A 13,572-nucleotide genomic window follows, 5' to 3' on the forward strand; every position below is an offset into this window, starting at 1 on the left:
GGGCGCAGGGAACGGGACGTAGGTCCCGTGGCTGTGCGACCTGGGCCATTCGCGCCGCCACTTAGGAACTCGTCTCCCTGAGTTCGAAGCCCGCGACAGAGAAGCTGGTGGGGGCGGAAGGGGACGGTAACGCGCCTCCAGCCCTGCCCGGGTCCGAGCTCGCCGCGCGGTCTGCGCGTTAGAGAAAAGCGCGATTATCCGCGTGACTCATGCAGCGCTCCCTCCCTCCCGTGCGCAGGCAGGAGCCCGGCGCTCGGCCTGGCCTCCCACGGCTCCTCGCGGGCCTTCTGCCGGGGTGAGGATGGGGGTGGAGAGGAGGCGGGTGCCCTGCACTGGGAGGACGAGGAGCGGGAGGAGGGGTCCCCGCCAGGATCAGACGGAAAGAGGCCCGGATGGGGAACGCAGTTATGGTTTTGATATTAGTAGGAGCGAGGAAGGGAATGAAAGGGCTGAAGATGTCCTTTGGAGAGTGGGGGAGAGAAGACGGACTGTGAAGCTCCGAGACACCTTTCCGCCAACCATCTTAAAGCACTTTACAAGCCATGCACTCTCCTTTCCACTTTATGGATGAGAAAACTGAGTCATAAAAAGGTGAAATGGCGAGTAAAGGTCAAACGACAACTCGCTCCCTTCGGCTCAGGCTCCAGGCAGGTCAAGCCCACTGAAAGGGACTTAGCAGGAAAGTGGCTTTGTGCCAGGAAGTGGAGCGATGCGGTGGGACCCTAGTTCCCGAAAAATGCACCCGAGCCCGAGGCAACCGTTCTTGCCCACCGGGAATTCCGAGAAAAGGAAAAGGCTTTCGTTATTTCAGTCTTAAAGCGCTGCCTCCCCACCCCCACCTTCCCCTTAGTTTGTGATCAGTAATTTTCCAGCTGGGAAATGTTTTCTCCCTCATCTTCTCTGCAAACAGTACTTGTTTTTTTGTTTCGTTTTGTTTTGTTTTAAACGTGAGTGTGGTGTTCGATATCACTTGCTAAAAGTGCACTTGCGAGGTGTTTACTCTGTTCAGGCGCGCGGCGCCGGGCTGCGCCCTCTCTCTCCACGGAGCCCCCTCGCCAGCACTTGCTGCAGGAACGCCGCCGGTGTCAGCCTAGGAAAGGAAAGAGAGGGGCTGGGAAACGGGGTCGAAGCCCCAGCACCCGGCAGAGTGTGCGCTCACCCCTCATTCAGCTCTGGTTGCTTCGTGTCATTGTCACCTGTTTGTCTGAATCCTGCGATTCTGGTACCTATTAGGTTTCCTGAGAGTGTTATCCCTGATTTTTCCACTCCTCGCCGACCACAGAAGCATTCTTGGAATGCATCTCGCCCCGAATGAATCTACTTGGTGCTCTCTGCCAACGCTAGGAATCCCTCTAAGGTCCAGAGAGTTGGACGCCCTTGAGGATGACTTCCATCCTCTTGGCTTTGGCCAAGGGCTGCGAGGGCCCGCAGCTGGGGAGAGGGGCGTGCCTTGGCAGGGAAACCGAGGCCCTCCCTCTGGTGGCCCTTAGGAATTCAACCCCATCCCCATAGAGCCAGGCCAGTTACTTTAACTGAAAATATTGCCCATTTTCAAGTAAGGAACCAAGAAAGGAAGACACCTGCTACCCTCTCCCCCTACCTCTTTCATTATAATGGCGAAAACTTCTTGGGATGCTGGACCTAGGGTTGTTTGGAAAAGTTAACCACTTTTCCGTCAAGGCTAAGGTCCCTAAACCCCTATGAACTTGGATGAGCCACTGATTGGCAACCATCACCCTGGGGGTGTAAACCTCTAAGTCAAAACTTGGGATTTCCAACTTAGATTCCTTCTGCTTTGCCTGTATTCCAAGCCAGGTTCCTTTCTGCTTTGCATGTATTTATATAAGGCAGTAGCCCTTCCCCCACCAAAAAGCTAACCATAACCACCACAATGAAAAAATAGTTTTGCACAGGTGAATTGGAAAGCCACTATTATTATGTCATATAATCAAGACAAGAGTCTGAAACACAGTTTAAAAAGATAGTTTCCAAACAGCCTTCCAAACGATATAAGCCAGTGCCTCTTCACAGTAGGCAACTATCTGGTTATTCCTCTGATTGCATCATAAAGGGAAATCTCTATATTCACCCCAGATTTCTAAAAGAGGTAAGGAACTTCAAGTTCATAAATCATCTCCTTTCAAGGCAGATGCCAGTGTGACAACAGGGTTATGACCCTCCCTCTCTTCAGAACAGGTAGGGCCAGAAGAGTTAAATCCCTGCCCTATATAATTTATAAACATGAGGCTGAGTAAACCTTTGATGACTAATTGCACTCTAAAATAATAATAATAGAAGACACCCTTTAAAGAAGAATTAAATACTGGTGACTTTATTTCAGCAAACTGATATTACAAGTTTTGTGGTATGGAAGTTAATTATTAATGTCCTCAGAGTTATAAAATAAATTTTTTTTCCAACACAAACTGCATTAGTTGGCAGAAGATGTGATGGAGACCATTAGTGCTAGGGGATTAATGGGGTGTGATAGGATGAAGAGGCTGCATAAAAGTTTCAAGTGAAGGACTCTGTACCCATGACTGGGCAAGGAGTCTGGACACACACAGCACCAGGGAGCCTGGCTACCCGGCATTGGGTGTCTGTGCATTAACTGCCCCAGAACTCAGGAAAATCTGCTTTTTAAGGAGAAAGCAGGCTGTCTGGTTAGCTCAGTTGGTTAGATTGTAGTACTGATAACAAGACCAAGGTCCAGAGTTTGATGCCTGAGCAGGCCAGGTACCCTGCACCTCCACGAAAAAAGAAAAGATGAAAGCAAGAGATGGTTTTAAGTATCCACGTTGCTTTGAAGTGAAATTCCTACTAATATATAACCGAGAGGTGTTTGCAACTTTCAAAGGTGACAAAGTGTCCACTCCCATCCCCTTGCCTCTTTTTAACCTCAGTCTTGTGTAGAGGTTAAGAAAGTCAGCTTTGACACTAAATTTCCTAATCTGGCTGGGCTGCTTTCTAGCTGGGCAAGTTAGAAAGTTTACCTGTATCCTCTTCTGTAAAATGGGGATATTAATAGTACCTACTTCTTAGAGTGATGAGGATCAAATTAGATCAGCTAAGTGAAGTATTTAGCATAGGACTTGACACTCAATACATGATAGCTATTAATATCACCAATATTCTCAGGGCACCATAAAGTTCATAAGGACAGGAGCTACTGTTTTGTTTGCTGATACATCCCCAGGTCCTAGTACAGTGCCTGCCTAGCACATAGTAATGCTCTATAAGTGTTTGTTGAATGAATGACTAATGTACTTTTCCCTTTGAGCAGTCCATTAGCAGGAAGCTGGTCTTTCCTTGCAGCTCTCAGCTGTAGGCTCTTTAATCTCCATTGTTATCAAGAACCTCAAACCACCCAGACTCTTTCATCTCTCTTCCCCAGCTTCCCAAGCTAGAAACTAGGTTTTCCTCAACTCTTCCCTCATTTTCTTTGACCCAGACATCCAGGCATCCACAGCGTTCAGCCATATCCATTCCTAAGTATCTCTACTGTCTTTTTCTTAATTCCCATGCTGCTTTGGTTCAAGTTCTCCTCATTCATATCTTTTAATTGAGATTGTAGCCTTCCAACTGTCCTCTTCTTCTTTTCCCACTGGGATCACCCTGCTGGATCTAATCCATTTTGCTCACAGACCACCAATTTCTGCTTCTACTCCCCTCCCCACAGCTAGTCTTTCAAACAGTTCCCCATTGCCTAGAAGAACAAGATCCAAACTGCTTAACTTGATGGACCAAGCTCTTCCCTCTCTGGCCCTAGACAAACTTTCATGAGTTATTTCTAGAGACTGACTTCACCTTCCCTATATCCTGAACTGGAGGTTCTCTCAAATCCCCAAATCCTTCTTAATTGTCCCTTGGTCTGTGAGTCCCCTTTTAGGTTAGTCCTCTTTTCTCTGAGCTCTAATAAAGCTGTGTGGGGACTCTGCTATGACATTCACCCAGTGGAGTTCCCTTATCTTGTTACCTGTTTGTAGTTCTTGGTCCACTGTGGCATCCCCAGGACAAAGGCCCAGTGACCATTCAGTGTGGGATGAATGAAGTGAGCAGAACTATTCATGGAACGGGACAAGAGTGAGGGGTGGGGGACCTTGTCCTTTTCTTGTCAGCATCATTTCTCTCCAGCTGAGAGTTCACTGGCTCAGTACTTCATTCTCCATTTCTCTTCCTCCTCCTGCTTCTTTTCTTTCTTTGAAAAGATCTATGAAAGAGACATAAAATAAACTCCTTCATAACTCTGTCCTCTCAAAACAGTTGAACAAAGTGAGAGAACAGCCCTGGCCGAGACATTGTAATAAAACAAACTTGAAAACACAAACAAAAATAACCAAAACCAAAACCAAAACCAAATGGCGAAAGAGTCAACTCTTTTCTGTAGCCAAATTCATTGCCTTTCAAAACCCAAACATTGGGTATTGAAGTTTTAAGAGAAGAAAATGAGTCACAGACGTTTGAAAATCAATTCTCAGAAATTTAATTAAAATCATTTTTGTGAACCCTTAGGTTTGATCACTTGAGTTACATTCTTAACACACAAAAAAAACTTAGGCTAAATACATCCTATAAATTAACTATTTAAAAGGAAAACCTGAAAGTGATGAGATTGTCTTAAAGACCTTTGAACTATTCTGACAGCAATACGTTAAATTCAGCTTTTCAGTGTCCTCAGCTTGTTCTTAGATATCAAGGAGATACAAAAAAAACTCTATTTAGGTTGCTTATTTTTAAGTTTGAAGTGGAGAGTACTGTCTGTTAAGAGTATGGTACATCACAGTTGTACTTCTCTTTACAAAAGAAATTAGGGGCTGGTATTTACTATCTAGTGTGACTCAGATGCTATATGCATTTGAAACACTTTTAAAAGAAAGTTCATTCGCAAATTTAAAAGTATTTAAATTTAAAATTTAAATATATTTAAATTTAGATTTAAGTTAAAAAATTTAAAAGTATTTAAATGAACTAACAAAGAAGGCAGGTAGGCAGAGAAACCCTGTGGCTGGAATTTTCTTCCTGACTCTGTCTACCAAGTTTTGGCTGCCTCCCTCAGGGGAAAATTAGTTTAGAAAGGAGAACTAAGACATTATATGCTCTCCAAGATTCTACTTCCTTTATTTAAAAGCCAGTGCCTCGGATTCTTAGACTAAGACAATGCCATTCTTCTGAGGAAAACACAGTTCCCTGGTTTAGATATGATCAGAGATAAAATTTTTGCTTATGGAAAGTATAGGAATTTTGAGAGTTTGAAAATGAATGCTTCACACCCTGAGAAATGCAAACAAGAAACAAACAATTCTGTGTTTAATTTTCTTCTCAGTTTGTGGGCCGGACAAGATGGTAGGTTATTTTTGCCAATTTGACATTATGTACTTTGAGCCAGGGAGGGAAACGATTTTTTTTTAAAAGTTAACAATGCATTTGATTACTCTGTGGTTGACTCTTTTTCACATCGGTTTGTTTATCAATTTTAATGTACTGGCTGGTGGGAATAGTGCTGGGAGGTTGACTAGTGCCAGCAATGAAAAAAAAAGCCAAAATAATTTTCTGGCAATACCAAAATACCTCATATTGTGTTTGATGCGTTGTTTAAAGTTGATAACTCAAATCTAGACACGTATTTCCCTTATATTCAGGGACAACCAGAAGCTTCCTGGAAGAGAAAGCTCCTGGAATAATTATCTAATCTTAGAGGAATTCCCAGTATCATAATAGATATTCCAAAATGTAATCTATTCAAAGAGGAATCAGTCTATGTTGTCAGTTACTGATGAATTTTTCTGGTTGCTGCATTTACCCAACAAAGCTCCCAGATCTAAATGTTGTGGGAAACACTGAACTGTTGAGTTTCAAGGTTCTGATGCTTTATTCAGCAAATTCAGTTTTCCATTAAAAAAGAAAGCAATTGGGCTTCTTTGAAGACAAGACAATATCATTGGTCTGTTTGAGTGCAGATTAGAATGTCATTATCTGAGTTCTTTGAGCTGTCTTGCTATAACTCAATTAAGGAGCGGGGCTGGCTGGTTAGCTTTATTGGTAGTGTGGTGCTGGTAACACCAAGGTCAAGTGTTTGGATCCCCTTACCAGCCAGACCCCTCACCAAAAGCAGGGGGACTTGACAGAATTCACTGGATCATGGGAGGAGAAAGAATGAATGGCAGGGAATAAAAGTATGCTTAGACTCTGGGGGAGATAGATGGACTCTGTCCCCCAAGGATTTGGACTCCAGGCCCTGTTACCTCTTACTAGCTGGGCGACCTGGGGCAAGACACATCATCTAGTTGCAATCTACTTTCCTTGTCTGTAAAATGAGTCTATGAATGTACCTGCCTCACAAGGCTGCTATGAGCATTAAGTGAGACAATGGATATGAAAGTTTACATTAATGTTGGTTTCTCCCTTCTACCAATGAAACCTGACATAGATAATCTGTTTGATAACTTGAAATTGGTTCTATGTGCTCAACATTGGGAGATGATGCAATATCTTGAAGACTAAAATGCTTTGTCACCATATTTTTTTCCAAATATCCCAGCTTCACTGCAGATGCAACAACCAAAGATCAAGCTCACCTAAAACCTCACGTAGACACTGTTTTAAGTAGGGCCAGGTATAAAGTAGCTTGGGAATTATGTTTCCTGTCTTCATGCCATGACTTGCAAAGGCCTTTTTGTCTGTGTCAAATCGAGAAAGACAGTGACTTTGACCCTCCATAAACTAGACAAGGGTTAGGTTGGACAGAGAGGAATTTCAAAGTCAAGTTCACCATTGAAGGATTGTATACCCGTTGACAATGGTGGCAAAGTTCTAACCTTGTCTTTCTTAGAAGGATACTGACAGGATCTGCTGTGTTCTCCCTCCAGGAATCAGAGGGAACAGAGACATTCAAATTAACATCCCTGCTATAAGACACTGTACCTGGTGCTGTGCAAGTACTCTTATGCACTAAGCCATTTTGTCCTCACACCACCCCTCGGAGGCTGGTCCTGCTGTGGATGCACTAGTGTTGTAGGTTGCAAGGGGCGGAGACCCTACATGACTTACTCTCATTCCATAAGGCAATGCAGTTTGCTGGCACATAATGTGCACTCAACACATATCTGTTTAATTAATGCACCACATTTTTATGGTTTAGAAAACTGCAGTACAGAGTGGTTAAATAACTAGCCCAGGCTCGTGCAGCTAAGTGAGGCAACCAGAGTCCTCGGAGTCCACACAGGGAAGGAGCCTGATGTACGACAACACTGTAAGTAGCCTTTCATCCTCCCTGTTTGTGCCTGTCTTTAGCTGTGCCTGGTTTCCCTGTGTCCAGTTCCAGGATTAAGTTATCTGGAGAATAAACCTCTAATGTTCTACAAAAAGTAGTCACCCAGCTGCATGGGGCTCGGGAAGGATCTTAGGGCCTAACTGCTTGCATGGATGGATGAATGGATGGATTTTCTGTTTCTTATATGGCTTTTCAATCACCAATCCTGTTTCATTCCCCTCATGCACCCCACTTTCAGAGTTACCTATTGTCTCTACTTCCTGAACTTTTCGGGATCCTGCATCTTGAAACCAGTCTGCTGAGTTTTCTACTTTCTCTAATCTAAGTCTGTGGGCATTTATCTATCTGCTTCATAGCTACTTTGTCCTGGTGGGTTTTGCCTTTTTAATTCCTTTGCTATCGTTTTAATAGGGTTGCAGAAGGAAACATCGGAAGACATGTTTGTTTATTGCACCATGCTTGATCGAAAAATCCCTTGCTCCTTTTATTTTGTTATTTTATTTTTTAAAGGTAATATATTTCCTGATTTCAAAAATTAACAAAATTTCGATGTGCACCCTTAGAGATATTCACTTATTTATTTAGGCTCAATTTATAGAAAATGATTTTTTTTTTTTTTTTTTTTTTTGGTGGCTGGCTAGTACAGGGATCAAACCCTGCACCTTGGTGTTATCAGCACCACCCTCTAACCAACTGAGCAAACTGGCCAGCCCTAGAAATTGATTTTTAATAAATTTCAACCATTTCAAGTTGTTCTTCAAGAAACTTACATCAGTTTACACTCCCATCAGCAAGGTATCAAGGTATTGGTTTCTTTACATGCTGCCCAGGACTGGATATTATGATCTTGTTGTTTTACTACTGCTTTCAAATATTGGCATCTAGGGCCAGCCCGGTGGCGCACTGCTACAGTGCGCCGCTTGGGAAGCGTGGCGGTGCTCCCGCCGAAGGTTCGGATCCCACATACAGACCCGCCGCTCACTGGCTGAGCGAGGAGCGGGGGCAACACCGAGGGTTGCGATCCGTTGCCGGTCACGAAAAAAGACAAAAAGAAAAAAAAAAACAACAACAAATATTGGCATCTATATATATCAGCTTTTGGGGTAGTCAAACTTTTATGGCAGTTAATTTGGACCTCCTCTAAATTCCGAAGATACAGAAATTCTACAGTGTTAGAATGTAATTGGAGATCCTCACTTTGCACATATAGACAGAAGCCTAGAGAACAGAGCTAACTTGCCCTTGCCACCTGTGGGCAGAGCTGGGACAAGAAAACACGTGTCCTGACTCCCAGCCAAGTCCAAGTCTTCTTCCATGCGTCAAACAGCACTGACACAGGAACACCTGTAGCCTGCAATCCTATGAACCCCTTTCCCTTCTGCAACCAGAAGTATGGACCTCAAAAGAGGACGACAACCAACGGTTTCAGAGTATCTCCTAAAAGCCTGAACCTGCTCTAGGTGCATTGAATACGTTATATCCACAATAATTCTGTAAAGTAGGCATTATTAATTCCATTTTACAGAGGAGGAAATGGAAGAACTGGAGATGAAATTAATCAAATCAGTAATCTGCACCCAGTCCTGAGGACATTTAGCTCTGGGAACTAGCGTACTGTGGCAGTGTGCAAGTTGGATTTAAGGGGATGAAGGGTAGTGTCAGTGCAACCCGTCTGTCCTACGTGGACAGGGAGAGATTTCCTGTGAAGGCTGAAGACATTCTGATACCCTCCACCCCCCTGACGTAGTCGAATTCAGACATCAGAGTAATTCTGGCATAGGAGTCAGCACAAGCAACTCCTCAAGACACTGTCTAGCTGCCTTGGGATCTTGTGTTGCTCAGGGTTGAGCACAGTGGAACACAGTCCTTGTTGGCCAAGCCCCTGTTCTGGAATGACTGAGCTGTCCAGCATGGCCAGTGTGTAAATGTCAAGTAAACACCAAATTCAAGTGCAATCTAACTATTGTGCTGGGACTGTTTGCTTTAGATAGAATAGTCGGCAGGAAGGGAGAAGGAGAGGGAGGGGAAACGTATCACTTCATAAGGGAAAATATGAACGTCAGAACGTGAGACCTTCCTTGGCCAACTTGAATGTCAGAGAGACCAACATCAAATAAATAAAGAGTCTGCACTTAATGTTGCAAAAATAAGCATGTCTAGTTGCTTGAAAAAAAGTGTTCAGATGAGGGAAAATTTTCCAGTCAATCACACTGCAGCAAAGTCATCCTGTTGAATTTGTGACTCACAGGCTCTCTGTGTCAATAGACAGAGTAAGCCCAGCATTATGACTTCACTGGGAGATGAGGCAGAAGCGGAGATGTGGCAGGGCCAGCTTTAACACAAGGCTCTAAGCTCTGACAATAAATTGCAAAGGAAACACTGACCACTTGCAGGCTGGGAAATCACATTTGCTGTTCCTTTTTCTTTATTTCTTGCTTGTCTCTTAGAAAAAAAAAACATTTAAATTTGACTTCATCTTTTCATTGCGTGAACATTGATGGAGGACGTGGTCACTGTAAGGGCTACAACTGATGGGGTGTCCCCTTTGCCTGGTGCTCTCTACACGTTGTTAGCTTATTTTGTCTTCATTGTAATTCTGTAAGGTAATTGGTATTTGTATTATTTTATAGGTGAGAATATTTTTTTTGGTGGCTGGCCGGTACAGGGATCAAACCCTGGACCTTGGACCAGCACCACACCCTAAGCAACTGAGCTGTCTGGCCAACCCTATAGGTGAGAATATTGAGACCCATAGAGGTTAGGTAACTTTGTAAGCTTTTGCCTAAAGATTCTAACCCAGATCTCTCTGGCTTCAATTTCAACCTGTGTGACTTTCAAACAGTTTCTCCTACTGAGAGCCATATGCTAGCCTTAGCACTGGGGTCTCACACGTAAGTAGGATTAGTTCCTGCCCTCAAGGAGCTCAGGGACCAGCCGAAATATTCCTGTCTTGGTATTCAAGACCATTGTGACAAGATCAGTTTAGGCTGCCTGAAAACCAGTCGATCTTTAAGAAGAGATAGCACCAGGAAACTCAAAGCTTGTTTTCCAAGTCATTGCTATTTGCAGATGTCTCAGGAATGCCTGCAAGGATGAAAAACCACTAAGAGATAATAGACCACAGTCCAGTGTACATGGAGCAAAAACAGCTGATGTGAAAAAAAAGTTTGCAGCTGGTCAGCTTTGTTTAGCATGAAGCTTGGGGGGAGATAGAGGCTTGATGCTGGGTCTTGTCTAGCCACAGAGAGGAGTGAGCAGGGGCAGGGGCTGGCTGCAGAGCTGGAAGGCCTGGGCTTTAGTCTGGTCTCAGTAACTACACACATGTGAGCTTGGCTCAGTCATCCTAGCATGAAGCTTGGGGGGAGATAGAGGCTTGATGCTGGGTCTTGTCTAGCCACAGAGAGGAATGAGCAGGGGCAGGGGCTGGCTGCAGAGCTGGAAGGCCTGGGCTTTAGTCTGGTCTCAGTAACTACACACATGTGAGCTTGGCTCAGTCATCCGCTCTGTCTACATCTTGGCTCTTCATCTGTAACATGAAGGAGGGAGTACAGCAAGTCCCTGTGGCTTGAAAAGTCAGGATTCGAGATGGTTAGATCAGTTCTCAACTTCATCTGGATGGCCACAGCCTAGATATTCTCAATGTAAGAAATGAAGATAACAACAGATCTGCTGCGGGTCATTCCATCTTAACTCTCCTTGCAACTCTGCTGAAGTTGAGCTTGTAACATAGCTTTGATCCTTTTAAAATTTTGTTGTCTGCCTAGACAACAGCAGTTCTTAAAATGACTTTGCCTTCATTTTAATATAACACCGATTCTTCTTTCTTTCTGTGGTCTCAGTGTTCTCCCAGTTCTGAGAAGCCGTCAACATATATAATATATTCCCTTGTGGATTCAATTCTCTAGAAATTTCAGTTATCAAACATTTTCTTCTAGATGGCTGAGAAAATTCTTGAAAGGACATGGTCAATACCCCTTTGCTGGGGTATACTTTTTATAAATTTATTTTGGCTCTGTGTTGTTTGTCAAGCCTCCTTCGAGCCCTGCAAATGAGAGTTTACCATTTTGGATTTCTCCCTTTCTAGTTGGCAAGCATCCTGTTTCCACTGTAATCTGCCTGAAAAACAAACAGGTGAGTTTACACTGGTTGTTGTGTTAACCATCTGCCCCCTCAACGATCTATACAACAATGTAAGAGCTAGAAGACCAACGGCAAGCATCCTGTTTCCACTGTAATCTGCCTGAAAAACAAACAGGTGAGTTTACACTGGTTTTTGTGTTAACCATCTGCCCCCTCAACGATCTATACAACAATGTAAGAGCTAGAAGACCAACTCTGTGTGTGTGTGTGCGTGGAGGGAGAAGAATTCATCCCTTCATTCGGATGATATTTGGGGAGCATCGGCTATGTGTCTGGCTCAGGACCAGGCGCTGGGAACACCAATGGTGAACAAAGGTAGATGGGATCCCTACACACAGGGGACTTATAGTCTGTTGCCGGGAGAAAGATATTAATCAAATAATCATGAAAATAAATTGCAGTCACTGCTCTGAAGAAGGCTGCATAGTGCAGCAAAGCTTATCATAGGGCTGTGCAAAGACAGGAGTGGGAAGAGGAAAGCAATTTCTCTTTGTGATCTCTGAGCCCCGATAAATGAGAGCCCCTATAAATGATTAAGACACGTATTGGTGCCCTTAAATTTCTAAACCTAGCATGATCTCGATATCCTTTAAAAAAATCATTTGATGCACCAGGCTAGGAAATCAGGGCACAGAGATAAACAAGACCCTGCCTAGGAGACACACACTGAAATTGTCATGGAAGGTACCCAGTGTGATCATAGCATGAGGATGTACAGGCTGCACACAGCCTTGAACACAGAGGGCTTGATTTGCTTGGGGTGTGCCTGGCAGGGAGGGCAGAGGAGGGGTATCCAGGCAGAAGGGTCAGCATGAACTAGGCATGGAGGTGGGAGAGGGCAGGGGGTGTAGGGGGACTTGTAAAAGATCCAGTGGGGCCAGCATAAAGTGTGTAGGTGGATGGGTGAACCTTTGGAAAAGTCAAAGGTTTTGACTTTGGGCCCAGGAATTGAGAGGCCCAGTGTTATGACTTCCCTTAAGTCAAATAGTTGCTGATGACCCATGTGTGAAAGCTGTATTTTCCATACTTCAGTGATTCTAGACCTGTGTTCAATTTTTTGGCATAGGTGTGTTCTGCCAGTCATACTATGATTAATATTTTTCTTTAAAATCTACTCATATTAGGTTTTTTTTCCTGGCTTGCAGGTGGCTGCCTTCTTGCTGTGTTCTTACATGGCTTTTCCTCTGTGCATAATGGAGAGAGGGGAGGGGGGGGGAGAGAGAGAGAGAGAGAGAGAGAGAGATCTCTGGTGTTTCTCTTCTTAAGAGGATACCAGTCCTTTTGGATTAAGGTCCCACCTTTATGACATAACTTAACCTTAATTGCCCCCTTGTAGGCCCTATCTCCAACTGCTGTCACAGTGGGAGTGCAAACTTCAATACATGAATGTTAGGGGGGACACAATTTAGTTCACAACAGTTACCATGTCCCATGCAGTCTGCCATCTAAAAACTCTCTTGAGTGGCTATTTCTATTGTCATTCTAGATTCTGCAGTTAGCTTTTTCTTAAAGAACATATGGTTTATAAAGTGGAAAGTACATTTTATTCTCTTTCCTTCTAGGAGTCAATCAACATTTCCAGCTTTGTATGTACATATTTCTTTACACAAATGTTAATATATTTTGCATACTGCCCTGCAATCCTATTTATTGCATTTAACGATATAGTTTTCATATTCACAGAAGTATTCTACAGCTTTCTCATTCTATGTGGTGGCTGTAAAATACTCCATTTATTGAATGTGAAATGACTTATAAAAATCTCTTTCACTGATCAAAAAAAAAAAAATCTACTCATTTAAAAATATTTTAAAACCTTAAAATATGTTAATAATAATGTACAATATCACAATTTAGATGTGCTAGCTCAATGTTTTATAATACCGTATTAGTACCTTTCTGTTGCTTGTAACAACATACTCGGAACTGGGCAATTTGTAAGAAAATGAAATTTATTGTTTATGGTTTCAGAGGCTGGGAAGTCCAAAGTCCAGGGAACACATCTGGTGAGAGTCTTTGATGGTGTCTTTACAGTAAAACGGGTGTCTCACATGGCAGAAGATGGCAGATCAGAGAGAGCTCCTTGTGCACTGTCCTTTTAAAGCCGTAGAACCATTCCCATGAGCACCATTAAACGTTCAACTTGATCATCTCTTTAAGGC

This window comes from Galeopterus variegatus, unplaced genomic scaffold (assembly GCF_000696425.1).
Source record: "Galeopterus variegatus unplaced genomic scaffold, G_variegatus-3.0.2 Scaffold3004, whole genome shotgun sequence".
Taxonomy (NCBI): domain Eukaryota; kingdom Metazoa; phylum Chordata; class Mammalia; order Dermoptera; family Cynocephalidae; genus Galeopterus; species Galeopterus variegatus.